This window comes from Aquarana catesbeiana, linkage group LG12 (genome assembly GCF_042186555.1).
Source record: "Aquarana catesbeiana isolate 2022-GZ linkage group LG12, ASM4218655v1, whole genome shotgun sequence".
NCBI lineage: Eukaryota > Metazoa > Chordata > Amphibia > Anura > Ranidae > Aquarana > Aquarana catesbeiana.
In genome coordinates, this window is record NC_133335.1 from 16,690,447 (window position 1) to 16,704,446 (window position 14,000).

The following is a 14,000-nucleotide window of genomic DNA, read 5'->3' on the forward strand; positions in this document are numbered from 1 at the left end:
GAGGGACCTGTCATATGCGAACAAGTGCACCAATCCTTTCTGACCGCTTCCTCCATTCATACAAGCTTCTACAAATGAAAATTGATTATGAACAGAGGAGGCAGGCCTTTCACTCATCTGCCTGTCCTACATTTTTAAAACATTTATTTCATAGAAGGTATAGTACAGCTGATATGAATGGAGGAGGTAGCTTTTTCATCTGCTAATGCGCCATTCATAGAGCACTTCTTTCATAGAAGTTATAGTACAGCTGCTATGAATGGAGGAGGTGTACCTTTCATCTGCTCATGCTCCATTCATAAAACACTTTTAATTTATAGAAGCTATAGTACATTTGCTATGAATGGAGGAGATGACCCTCTCATCTGCTCATGCTCAATTCATAGACCACTTTTAATTGTTAGAAGTTATAGTACACCTGCTATGAATGGAGGAGGTGGTCCTTTCATTCATTCATCTGCTCATGCTCCATTCATAAAGTACTTTTAATTTATAGAAGCTATAGCACAGCTGCTATGAATGGAGGAGGTGGTCCTTTCATTTGCTCATGCTCCATTCATAGACCACTTTTTATTAATAGAAGCTATAGTACAGCTGCTATGCATGGAGGAGATGGCCCTTTCATCTGCTCATGCACCATTCATAGAGCACTTATTTCATAGAAGCTATAGTACATCTAGTATGAATGGAGGAGGTGTTGTGTACCTTTCATCTGCTCATGCTCCATTCATAAAGCACTTTTCATTTCTAGAAGCTATAGTACATCTGCTATGAATGGAGGAGGTGGTCCTTTCATTCATTCATCTGCCCATGCTCCATTCATAGAGCACTTTTAAGTCGTAGAAGCTAGAGTATGTCTGCTATAAATGGAGGTGAGTGGAAATGGTGGACATGGTCAACACTCTTGATTTATTTTTATTTTTATTTATTTCAGGTACTTATATAGCGCCGTCAATTTACGCAGCGCTTTTACATATATATATTATACATTCACATCAGTCCCTATACCCTCAAGGAGCTTACAATCTAAGGTCCCTAACTCACATTCATACCTATACTAGGGCCGATTTAGACAGGATCCAGTTAACCTACCAGCATGTCTTTGGAGTGTGGGAGGAAACCGGAGTACCCGGAGGAAACCCACGCAGACACAGGGAGAACATGCAAACTCCAGGCAGGTAGTGTCGTGGTCGGGATTCGAACCAGTGACCCTTCTTACTGCTAGGCGAGAGTGCTACCCACTGCGCCACTGTGATGGATGCATATGACAGCTCCCCCTGGCTGTATTAACGCCTGCTGCACAGGGAGATTACAGCGGCGGGGGTAGGGGGGTTCAGAGGGAGATTTCAACTAAAGCATGAGCATGCAGCACAAGGGACATATTGCACTGATAGGAAAGTCCCTTGTGCCAATTATTTCTTTATTTTTGAATAAACAAGCTGTTTCTTAGAGTACCAAATGTGCAGAAAATCATGGACTTTTTTTCTACATTGAGTTAAAATATAACATTTTATAAGGATATTCCCTCAGCACCTGGGAATACTCTGGCCAATCGGGCGACTCTATAGTTGATACAGGTAAATAAACAGGACTACGCTTTTTCTGATAGTATGGCAGCATGATTTGACATGTGGATCCATGAATATTCAGATGATGTCGGTGACTGTACATCCTGCCCGCAGTGTCATTTCACATGCTGTACTGTCAAGGTTTGTTTTGATTCTTCATAATGGTGATATCAGCAATAACATGTTCTATATACAGGATGTGACACGCTGAGTCACTATAATCCCAGATAGAACAATATGCACCACATTCCCAGTGGATAGATTGATAGCAGTGCAGCCATTGGCTCCCATAGACGGCAATGGTATAATCACAGAAGTCGCAAGGAAGACGTTTGCTTTGCTACTTTGGCTGTGACTTGAGAGGGTTTTGTAAGTTCAATAATATGTGTCACACTCTGTATTGTTATGATTAGCCAAAGTCACCAAATATCAAAGTCGCAAGCAATTCACAATGCAAAGTTGCACTGGAAGTCCCATGACTTAGGGCTTTCAGCAGTGTGAATTGAGCCTTAAGATCCTACCTAGGGGCAGGCTACTGAACCTGCCTGCTAATTTTTGTTAGCCTTTTCTGTGCCCCTCTGATTCAGTTTCACTTTGTTGCTTGCTTCCACTTTCACTGATTTCTGAGCTCCATCATCTACCATTCCATTGACCAGTGAGAGATTCTTACTGTCCAAAAGGGGAAGCGCCGCTTGTTTGCCCCCCCCCCCTCCGCTGCCACATTTGGTACCTTTTTACGCATGCGCAGTAGGGAATCCGCAGTGAAGCCTTGCAAGGAATGGCGGTGGCAGCACCCGAGAGCCAATTGAAAAATTGACTGGGGTGCCGACATCACAGGATCCCTAGACAGGTAAGTGTCCCAATAAAAGTCAGCAGCTACAGTATTTGTAGCTGCTGACTTTTCATATCTTTGGTGGGGGGCTGGAGCTCCTCTTTAAGGTGATCTGGATCATCTTGTGGTCGCTGCTGTAAGACCCCTTTCACACTGGGGCGGTTTGCAGGCGTTATTGCGTTAAAAATACCGCCTGCAAACCGACCCAATACAGCCCCTGCTGTTTGTTCAGTGTGAAAGCCCGAGGGCTTTCACACTGAAGAGGTGCGCTGGCAGGAGAAGAAAAAAACTCCTGCAAGCCGCATCTTTGGAGCGGTGAAGGAGCGGTGTATTCACTGCTCCTTCACCGCTCCTGCCCATTGAAATCAATGGGACAGCGCGGCTATACCGAAGCAATACCGTGGCTATAGCCACGCTATTCGAGCGATTTTAACCCACCGCTAGCGGCCGAATACAGCCGCAAAAACGACGGTAAAACAGCGCTAAAAATAGCCCCTGACGCCCCCACCGCTCCAGTGTGAAAGGGGCCTTAAGAGAGATGGTGATGCAACACTGTACCCAAATTTAATTGTTATCATTTTTTTTCACACAAATAGAGCTTTAGTGGTACTTTATCACCACTGGGTTTTTTTTATTTTTTTATTGTATGAACCAGTCTCCAAACTTTGGTCAGCGGGCCAGAAATGGCCCTTTGTTTGCCTTTATTTGGCCCTTGCTGCACTATTCCTTCCACTGATATGAAGCACTATTTCTTCCTCTGACACAAATGACGAGGCGATATTCCTCCCACTGACACCAAAAATGGGGTACTATTCCTCCCACTGACACCAACAATGGGGCACTATTGCTTCCACTGACACCAATGATGGAGTTTTTTTCACTCCCACTGCCCACCAAGCCTTTGGTATTGTCTACTCCCACTGGCCACAGTCCAGCTCCCAAAAATTTAAAGGGCAGTAAACTTGGCCCTATGTTTGAAAGTTTGGAGACCCCTGGTATAAAGGAAAAAAAGACATAAAACATATCAAATAAAATCAAATGTCTTCATAAATTTAGGCCAAAATGTATTCTGCTACTTCAAGTCAAGTGTCAAGTGCTGGCAGTGTTTAGGACTGACCCTGCTAACACTGCGTTTTTTTTTTTTTTTTTATAATTATTTTTATTGCATTTTTCGAGACAAACAATACATACACAACTCATAAACTATGGTGCCTATACAAGGTATCATATCTATTACATGGTGGAATACTGTAATTTGTATTTAACACATATTGAGCTAACCCATGGCTTACTTCTTGTATCTTTTTAGATGTCCCTTGATACGTCAAGTCTCCCCTCCCAATCGTAACAAAAAGGATAGAACCCCTCAACACTTTTATTATTCTCAACCACAATCATGTCATTTTAGAGCCTCAACAAGCTGTTTCCGCTTCATCTAACCATGTCCGCCAGACTCTATCGTACTTCATCGGGCACCCTCTGTTGAAGTATGTGTCTTTATATAAAGGAAGGTTATTATTAACCAGACTTTTCCATTGTGTCAAAGAAGGGGGAGTGGGCTTCTTCCATTGTATGGCAATGTTTTTCCGGGCATAGAATAGTAACAACCCGACCAATGTGCGTTTTGCTACCGTTGGAACAAGTGCTTTGATTAGCCCCAAAAGACAGACTTCCATGGCATGTGGTAATGCAATTGATGCTACTCTATTGACCACACCAATCGCCTCACTCCAATATTGCTGAATTGCAGGGCAATGCCAGAAAATATGAGAGAAATCTCCTGGGGAGATTCCACATCTCCAACACTCCGATGGACATGTAGGGTTCATTTTATGAAGTCTATGTGGAGTAAAGTACGCTCTATGCACTATCTTAAATTGGATCAACCGATCCCGCATAGAGACTAAAGAGCTGAAAGGAAAATCCCAGACATCATCCCAATCATCATTGTCCAGTGAGGGTATGTCAAGCTGCCAGCGAGACCAGAGTTTATCTAGAGGTGGGAGAGACACATAGACCAAATGCGCATATAACTGTGAGGTAGGTTTCTCTGCACACTTAGTTCTGAGTGTCTTCTCCAGCCCCGACTGAACCATGATGCAGGAGGTGCCCGGAAACTGTGCAGCAAAAGCATGTGACAGTTGGAGATAACGAAATTGGTAATGATGAGGTACGTTATATATAGATGAAAGGTGTGAAAGGGGAGATAATGACATTTGTGACACTATGTGGGAAAGAATTGTTATACCGTATTTGGTCCATGCGAAGGGGTCAGGAAGTTTGTAAATGTGTGGCAGATTAGAGTTCAGCCAGATCGGGGTATTAGGAGAGAACTCGGTTGATTTGTACTTTTCTATATCTAGTCCTGCCCGCCAAGCCCGGAGGGTGGTATGCATAGAGGGTGTCAAGGGATATGGGGCCCAAGGGCCTCTGAAAATCAGAAATTGCAGGGCTTCCAACGAGCCCACTATCGTGGCCTCTAGGACCGTGGATGAATTAGTTTTGTCGGGGTGCAGCCACCAGGCCGCTGTCACCAGTTGGGTAGCTAGAAAATATTTGTAGCAATCAGGAAATGCCATACCGCCCTGCGTTGATGGCCGCATCAAGGTCGACAGCCTATATCTGGTTGGTAAGGATCCCCAGATAAAGGATGAGAACAATTGATTTTTAAAAAAGGATTTCGGTATCCACTGAGGGGAGTGACGGAACAGATATGTGAATTTGGGGATAATTTTCATTTTGAGGAGATTTACTCGTCCCCAAACTGATAGAGGTAAGTTACTCCATGATTTAAGTTTTGTCTTAGTGTCCAAGAGTGTAGGGGTAAGGTTAAGTGGGATAAAATCTGATGCTTGCGTGGATATATGAACCCCTAGGTACTTAAACGTTTCCACCCATTTTAGTGAACAGTCTGGTGGGGAAGTGGTTTTTGCCGCCTGGTCTATCGGAAACAGTATGGATTTGGACCAGTTAACCTTTATGCCGCGTACACACGGTCGGACTTTTCGTCTACAAAAGTCCGACAGCCTGTCCGACAGACTTCCGGCGGACTTTCGGCGGACTTGCAGCAGACTTTCTAACGAACGGACTTGCCTACACACGACCACACAAAAGTCCGACGGATTCGTACGTGATGACGTACACCGGACTAAAATAAGGAAGTTCATAGCCAGTAGCCAATAGCTGCCCTAGCATGGGTTTTTGTCCGTCGGACTAGCACACAGACGAGCGGATTTCGGGGTCCGTCGTAGTTACGACGTAAAGATTTGAAGCATGTTTCAAATCTAAAGTCCGTCGGATTTGAGGCTGAAAAAGTCTGCTGAAAGTCCGGAGAAGCCCACACACGATCGGATTACCAGCCAGCTTTAGTCCGTCGGCGTCCGTTGGACTTTTGTAGATGAAAAGTCCGACCGTGTGTACGCGGCATTAGTCCGGTAACCACTGCGAAAGTGTCCAACACGTTCAGAACACCTTGCAAGGACGAACCAGCATCATTGAGGAACAATAACATGTCGTCTGCGTACAGGGCCAATCTTTCCTCCAGCAAGCCAATACGAAGACCTCTAATATGTGGGGATGTACGCAGTGCCTCCGCCACCGGTTCAATAGCTAAGGCAAACAAGGCTGGAGAGAGAGGACAGCCCTGTCGGGTTCCTCTAGTGAGCTTAAAGGAAACTGATAGTTCATCCCCCAGTCTCACTGATGAAGTGGGGCATTTGTTCAAAACCTGGAGCCATTGAATAAATAGCAAGGGGAATCCCATTCTACGCAATGTTTCCCAAAGAAAAGGCCACTCTACGGCGTCAAAAGCCTTTTCTATGTCAAGTGAGGCTATAATTCTCGAACCCGTGTTGTGATGTTGGGCATGTATGTTGGTATATAGTCTTCTGAGGTTGACATCAGTGGATCTACGGGGCATAAAGCCAGTTTGATCCGAATCAATGACTGAAGGTAGTAGGGGATATAGTCGTAGAGCAAGTAATTTGGTCAAAATTTTAAAGTCGTTATTTAGCAATGCAATTGGTCGATATGAGGCGCAAGAGGTTGGATCTTTAGAGGGTTTGTATATTAAAGTCAGATATGCGTGATACATTGAGTCGGGCAGCTTACCATGTTTTAAACACCTATTATATAACTGGGCCAAAAGGGGTGCCAGGAGGTCTCCATGCAACTTATAAAAATCAATTGGGAGGCCATCTGGCCCCGGTGCCTTACCAGTGGGGAAGGATTGAATAGCGTTCAGAACTTCTAGGGCTGTAAATGGCTTAACCAGCGTCTCACGCTCCTGGTCCGAAAGCCAGCCCAGCGCCAGGGGATCTAACAGGTCCCACAGCCACTCAGGCTGAAAATCAGAGGGCAACGTGGATGTATACAGCTTTTCGTAAAAAGCAGTAAATGTTTGCAGAATCTCCGATGGGGTAGTCACCGTGTCCCCATCAGAAGTCCGCAGGTTGGAGACAAGCGTGAGTGGTTGGTCATTCTGCGCCAATAGGGCCAGCAGGCGACCATTTTTGTCACCCTGTTCAAAAATTCTTTGTCTGCCCCTATGAGCTGCAAGTCGTGTGACCTCTGTCAGGTGCCATAAGTGAGTCAAAATGAAATGGTGTGGGATCTGAGCTGTATGTAGAGGTATGATTTGTCACCGATTGCTGTAATAGTTGGGTTTCCTTTAATTGTTTCTTTTTAATATGGGCAATAGATGAGATATATTGCCCCCTCGTGTATGCTTTAAATGTATCCCAAGTGATTTCAGGGGAGGAGGATCCAGTGTTCCGCTCCCAGAAATCAGCTAACGAGGGGGGTATAATTTCAGTTATTTCCAGATGGGAGACCCAGTGAGCCCCCAACCTCCACAGTGCAGCACTTCGGGATGCAGGAGAGCGAAGCGTCACCACCAATGGGCTGTGATCAGACAGACCACTTGGTAAGTAGGATGCCTCCAGCACATCTGCCAACAATGGGGGATTAGAAAAGGCCAGGTCTATACGGGATGCAGTTTTGTGGGATGCTGAAAAACACGAGTAGATTCTGGTGGTAGGGTGCTTCCACCTCCAAATCTCTTCGAGGGCTACTGTCTGAGCCCAAACAGAGAGATCTGTGCAATGATGCATTGGCGGAGCAGGTCTATCCAATTCCGGGGACATGATAGCATTAAAGTCCCCCATAATTAGAATTTTCCCAGGGCAAAAGGGTGCAATCTTTTCATAACCGCATATAACATTGTAGGTGAGAAAGGTGGGGGGATATACATATTAATGACAATATATCTGTGGGACCATAGTGTAAATACAACAATAACAAATTTACCCTGTGGGTCCGTGCACACCTCTTCAATCACACAGGGGAAGTTCTTGTGTATAAGAATCGACACTCCCCTTGCATATGTAGAGTATGTGGCATGGATAGCCCTCTGTATCCACGTTTTTTTCAATGTCAGGATTTTGCTGCCCATAAGATGGGTTTCTTGAAGAAGAATGAGTTGGGGGGAGTGGGATTTTAGGTACTGGAAGAGGAGAGCTCGCTTGAATTTTGATCCAAGACCTCTGACATTCCAGGAAAGGACCGTAAAGGAATCGGCAGGGGGATTAGCCATCTATACTAAAAGGGGAGAACCAATCCGGATGAGTGGGAGAGCGAATCGGGGAGCGAACCATGAGCAGCAAAATCCCTGACACAGCACACCATGTGTTAGTAACATTTAGATTTATCCAAAACCTTGCACCAATAAAAGAAAAAAAGCTGTAGAACAGTTTCAAACAAACCCAGGCATGATGTGCCTTTCCTACTATGCCCCATCTCTCTTCCAAAACGAGGGAGAAGGCTGGGGATAGTTTTATCCCTAAACAAAAAGAACTTAGAACCGTAGTGGCAACTTCAACTCAGTGCACTACGCTAACATGCCAGTCCAGAGTCAGAGGGTAAAATTCCGTTAGTTCCCGTATCTGGTAAGTCTCAGAGAACAGGTATCTAGGAGTGGATGATAACCATCCACCAGACACTGTCAACAGGGAACAGGGGTGCGAGTGGTGATCTCTGGATCGATGAGGGGGGGGGATCTTGAGGACCAGAGCGCCTTCAGACGGAGCACCGTTTGGTGGTCAAAAAAACAGAACAAAAACAACAACAAAAAAAAAAAAACCCAAAAGTCTGTATGATAGCTGCTGGAGCTCCTCAGGCAGGAGATGCTAGCGTTAGTTCCATCATCAAAGTGTGCCAAGTATAGAGTAAGGATAATGTCGAGGTACAGTAATACAGAAGGATGTAGGAGTCGATAATAAATTGTGCTGGGAATCAGCTGGGGACAGAGATGAGGATCCTTATAGGAAGCTGGGGTATGTAACTGGGTCCAGCAAACCGTAGAGCCTTAAAAGTTCCAGTTGTTGATATGACACTAGCGGGTATCTAACCACGCCGCAGCGGCTTCGGGGGTATCAAAGAAGCGGGTGGTGTCACCGTCAGAGATCCTCAATCTGCTGGGATATAGAAGGCCAAAACGTATTCCCTTCTCTCGGAGTCGACGTCTGACATCTGTGAAGGATTTGCGGCGTTGCTGCACCTCTTGGGAGAAATCTGGAAAGAAGGACAGTCTAGTATTCTCATACTTGATTTCCGGCATGGTGCGGGCCGCCGCCAAGATACGGTCACGATCCCGGTAGTTTAGCAAGCGTAGCAGGAAGGGACGTGGAGGGGCCCCGGGTCTCGGAGGGAGTGGTGGGACTCTGTGGGCTCTTTCAACCACAAAAGTGGGTGGCATATTACCCAGATTAAACAAGGTGGATAGTAGCTGTTCAGTGAACTCTGCCGGTCTGGGGCCTTCAACTCTCTCAGGTAAGCCAATTATGCGAATGTTGTTACGCCTAAGGCGATTTTCGGTGTCTATGGCTCTTTCCTGCAGCGCCTTCACCTGAAGCTGCAAGGCCCTCACCTCTCTGGAGTCCGACCGGATCACATCCTCAACCGTGGAGACCCTGTCCTCCACCTCGGATATACGTGATCGGAATTTGACCATGTCCTGGCGGATGAGGCTTACATCTACTGTTAGGAAGTCTATCTTGGTAGTCAGGGTTTCTTTACATGCTGTGATGGCTGCCAGGATCTCTGCTCCCATTGGGGACTCCGTAGCCCCTGACTCCGTCACTGTTTGTGCGTTTGCCGCCATTGTAGCTGCCGGCTGGCGCCCATACGATGCGGCCATTGAAGGAGCGGTGTGAGAAGCCTTTTTTTTAGGATGTGCACAGCGGGTCCTGGGAGGGCCCATCCGCAGTGTGTTCTGCTCTGAAGGGGGGCTTTATTCTCTGTGAGGGACAGCAGGAAGGCACCGGAAAACACAGGGAGCGGGACAGAGGGTGCACAGGGTTAGGGCTTACTATATAAACACAGCCCCTGCCAGGATGGTGACTTGGAGAAGGCAGCACAACTTCTATGGGGCACAGTACCTGTGGATGGAGGAAGGGCCAGGCACCGCAGGCCTCAGGATAACAGCGGGCCTCGGGCGGCCAAAATACTTCTTAAGGATCCTTTCACTGGTCCCCACACAGTCCTAACACTGCGTTTTTGGGGACATTATAGTATTGGGGTTACTAGTATAGTTCTGATCCCAATCAAGATACTGACTTGTACAGACACTATACTAGTAATGGTTGGGATCAGCAACTTTAAAATGTGGCTGTGACAGGGTGGCGGGCAATCTGACGCTAACAGACACTGGCTGGGAGGGACACTGACTGTCTGACACTGACGTTGCTAGTGACACTAATACAGTGATAATACTGTACACTGTACTAATGGCACTGGCTGGATGCCTGAGGTGATCACCTATTAAGTGTATGCAAGTGTATGTCTGCTGCTTTTACTTGCTTTCATTTCGAACTGCAGGGAGAATACAAGCCAGAGCCTGTGTTTACAAACACACAGATCCGTGCTGTGATTGGCCCCAGCCGATCAGCAGGTATACAGTCAAAATGATTGGCTGTAACCTGCTGACATACTCGTGCTGTGTCCAATCACAGCACAGGTGAGCAAGGGGCACGTGCCTCTAAACCAGGAAGTACCCTATGTTGTGGTGCCTGGGGATGCAGTAAATGTAGTGCTGGTGTTCAGCAAGCGGCTAAACAGATCCTGTGATGAAAGAAAAACGAAAGTCACCTTTTATTTTTAAAGCTCGAGGATTCTGGAGCTGTCATCCCCAATGTGGCTCTATTACCTAGCAAGTCATTGACCTGGAACAAGCAGAAGGGTCAAGGCTGCATTAACCAACCTTTTTTTTACACACCGCTCATACATCACAGCTGGTGACCCTGATAGCATCTAGAGGGAGGAGCCATATCTGATTTACAATTATGAACATACTGAATGCACCACATCAAAGTAAATAATTTCCAATCATAAAAATACTAAAGACCCAACTGCATTAAGACTTAAATGTATTATTATTATTATACCGGATTTATATAGCACCAACATTTTACGCAGTGCTTAACAACTTGAGGGTAGACAGTACAAATACAATACACTTTAATACAGTAGGAATCAGATGGCCCTGCTCCTTAGAGCTTACAATCTAAGAGGGAAGGTCAAGACATACAAGAGGTAATAACTGTGGGGAATGTGCTGATGGAGAAAGTAAACCTACAGTTGCTAGGTGGGGGTCAGATAGGCTTCTCTGAAGAGATGAGTTTTCAGGGATCGTCTGAAAGTGGACAAAGTAGGAGAAAGTCGCACAGATTGGGGTAGAGCATTCCAGGGGATGGGAGAGGCTCTGGAGAAGTCCTGAAGGTGAGCATGGGATGAATGTAACAATTCAGGATGTGTCCTCGCTGAAAACTCACAAGGCTTCCCCTTTAGCAGTAATACATAGCTGAATTTCTGTGTTGTCCTAACACATTGACTTCCTGTCGCTCCTTGTCGCATAGACATTAGACGCCTTAAAATAAATACATATATTGGGAACCTTATTTATTTACAGCACATTCTACCTGCACAGTTGTGATTAGGGTAAATTCCAATGCTGACAAAGGTCACATTCTCCAGACTTGTCCTGCAAGATTCCAATGTGTGATTTGCTCGAAACATTCTTCTCCTTGAGACCATCCTGCCACCTAATGGAAGAAAAGCAGAATTGCCTGATTTATTTCTTCGTAAAAATTGAGTTTTTATTCTATCCCACACTTTAGCAAAAAAAAAATTGATTTGGCAAAATATCTTAATAATGTAGCACCCTGGTGTTTAGGCAGGGTTACTCCTAAATTTACCTGCCAGGTATAGCTACCTTGGCTAATTGAGAGGATCAATGGATTTCACTCTAAGTCTGTAATTGCTGCATTTCTCTCTTTTGTCACTAGGTGGCCGGGTACCTGGTGGCATTAGATATGAGAAGGGCAATGCAAGGTCAGATTACGTGTATATGGGGTATCCCAGCCAATGGGCAGGGGTTTTCCTAAATCCCTTGGCCTACTGGGAGAACTTATATTTGGGTGGAGTCAGGTGATCGGTGTTCTGTGACACCTGGACGGCTGTCTGGGTGGACATGTGTTGTATTGCCCGGGCTGCTAGGCCAGAGATTGGGCCTATCCCAGGCACATCTGGCTGCTAGGCTGTCTGAGGGCCTATCCAGAAGCAAGAGAGCAGCGCAGGGTTGGGACTGCGGCTTGCAGTCCAACCAGAAGTGACGGTTCTGCTGGCTGGAAAACCTGTTGTGGTCGGAGGTAGAAGGGAAGCTGTTGCCACTAAGGGGCCAACCACTTTATTACCGGGGACCACAGTGAGTAACTGAAGCAAGTACCGGAGCAGTATTCTCACCAACTGGGGACGGTGAAGAATCGGGAAACTTCCATTGGTATCAAGCCAGGGACCCAGCCAGCGGAGGTGACGCTTGCAGAGCAGCCTTGTGTGTCAAGCCAGGGACCGAGCAGGCCAGTCTTGAGTGCCAAGCTAGGGTCCCAGCAGCGAGGCGAGGGTGACGCTTGAGGAATATACTACAGTGAAGATTGGAGGAGTTCAAGGGATTCTGTGACCGTGAATCAACTAGTCTAGTGAGAGAGACTGGGAGCTCAGTGGTCTGAAGAACTACAAGAAGTGATTGTAGTGGAAGTGAAGGAACTGTTATGCAGCGTACACACGGTTGGACTTTTCGACCGGACTGGTCCGACGGACTGAGTCCGGCGGACAATCCGATCATGTGTGGGCTTCATCGGACCTTCAGCGGACTCTTCCAGTCGAAAATTAGATTTGGAACATGCTTCAAATCTTTACGTCGTATCTCCGCCGGACCCAGAAATCTGTATGCTAGTCCGATGGACAAAAACCGACGCTAGGGCAGCTATTGGCTACTGGCTATCAACTTCCTTATTTTTGTCCGGTGTACGTCATCATGTACGAATCTGTCGGACTTTGGTGTGATCGTGTGTAGGCAAGTCCGTTCATTAAAAAGTCCATTGGAAGTCCATCAAAAGTCCGTTGAAAGTCCGTCGGAAAGTCCGTCGGACCAGTCCGGTCGAAAAGTCCACCCGTGTGTACGCGGCTTTACACTTTGTGTTAGGAACTGTTAAAGACTGTTGCCATAGGAGACAGTATTCCCACACATGCAGATGTGGCATCTGGCTGTATGCTTTTCCCTGCATGGCTGTCCTCCTGTTGAAGTCTCAGAGTCTGCCAATTAATCTTGCAACTACCTAAGGTTGGCCTGGCCCTAACCCTCTTTCCCAACGTTCTATTAAGAGAAATAAAAATCTCTTTTGCATTAAAGAAGTTTCTGGCGCCCAATGACTTTAACTATTATATATATATATCCTGGGGCCCTTTACTATGATCCCACAATGGCCCTTTCACATGTTCTGCAGTGAGCTCCCTTCCTACTGTATTGGGGCCCCCCCAGGGTGGCAGAAAACAAGAGATATATGTCACCAGCATACCAAGAAAATATAAGGATCCAAAGCAGTGGGAGAACTATCAGGGTTGCAAAGGTTGTCTTGCCACCGGGCCCTGGTGTTCTGCCACTGTGGGGTTCTCCAGCCTCCTCTTGCTGTCCTGCCCCTGCTATTGACAGCGCTGGTCTGGCATCTCTTGGAATTTACAGGCTGGTTCTCCTGTCCTAAGGACGGGAGAAATCAGTCTGTTTTTTCAGTAACTGAGAGTCCTGGTGGAGTCCTTCCTGCAACTTGCTCTTCTCCCTGCCAATGAGGATGCAGGGGAAGGAGCAGATCGGGCGGCCGTGGTTGTGTGAGCGCTCGCATTATGCAGTGTCAGTGAGCAGAGGGAGGGGAGAGGAATCGCTCCCTCTTAGACATTGCCTTTTTGTAAAAAAAAAATTTTTTTTGGGGGGGGGGGGCACATGGTGGGGCACAGCATAATGTTGGGGGGGTCAGGGCCCCCTCTGCCCCCCTAGAGATGCCATTGCTCACAACCCACCCTATACAGAAGGATGTCGGCTATCTCTGGCCCTGGAGGTTCTCATTAGACCCGAAGGATGCCTGGGACCTTGCTACAATAAAATAATCAGCGCTGCAATGAAAAACTATTAATCCTCATTTGGTCCAACTTAAATCAAAGAAAGTCCCAAATTGAAAACGTCCCGTGTGTATTAGGATCAATCCAAAAAAAAA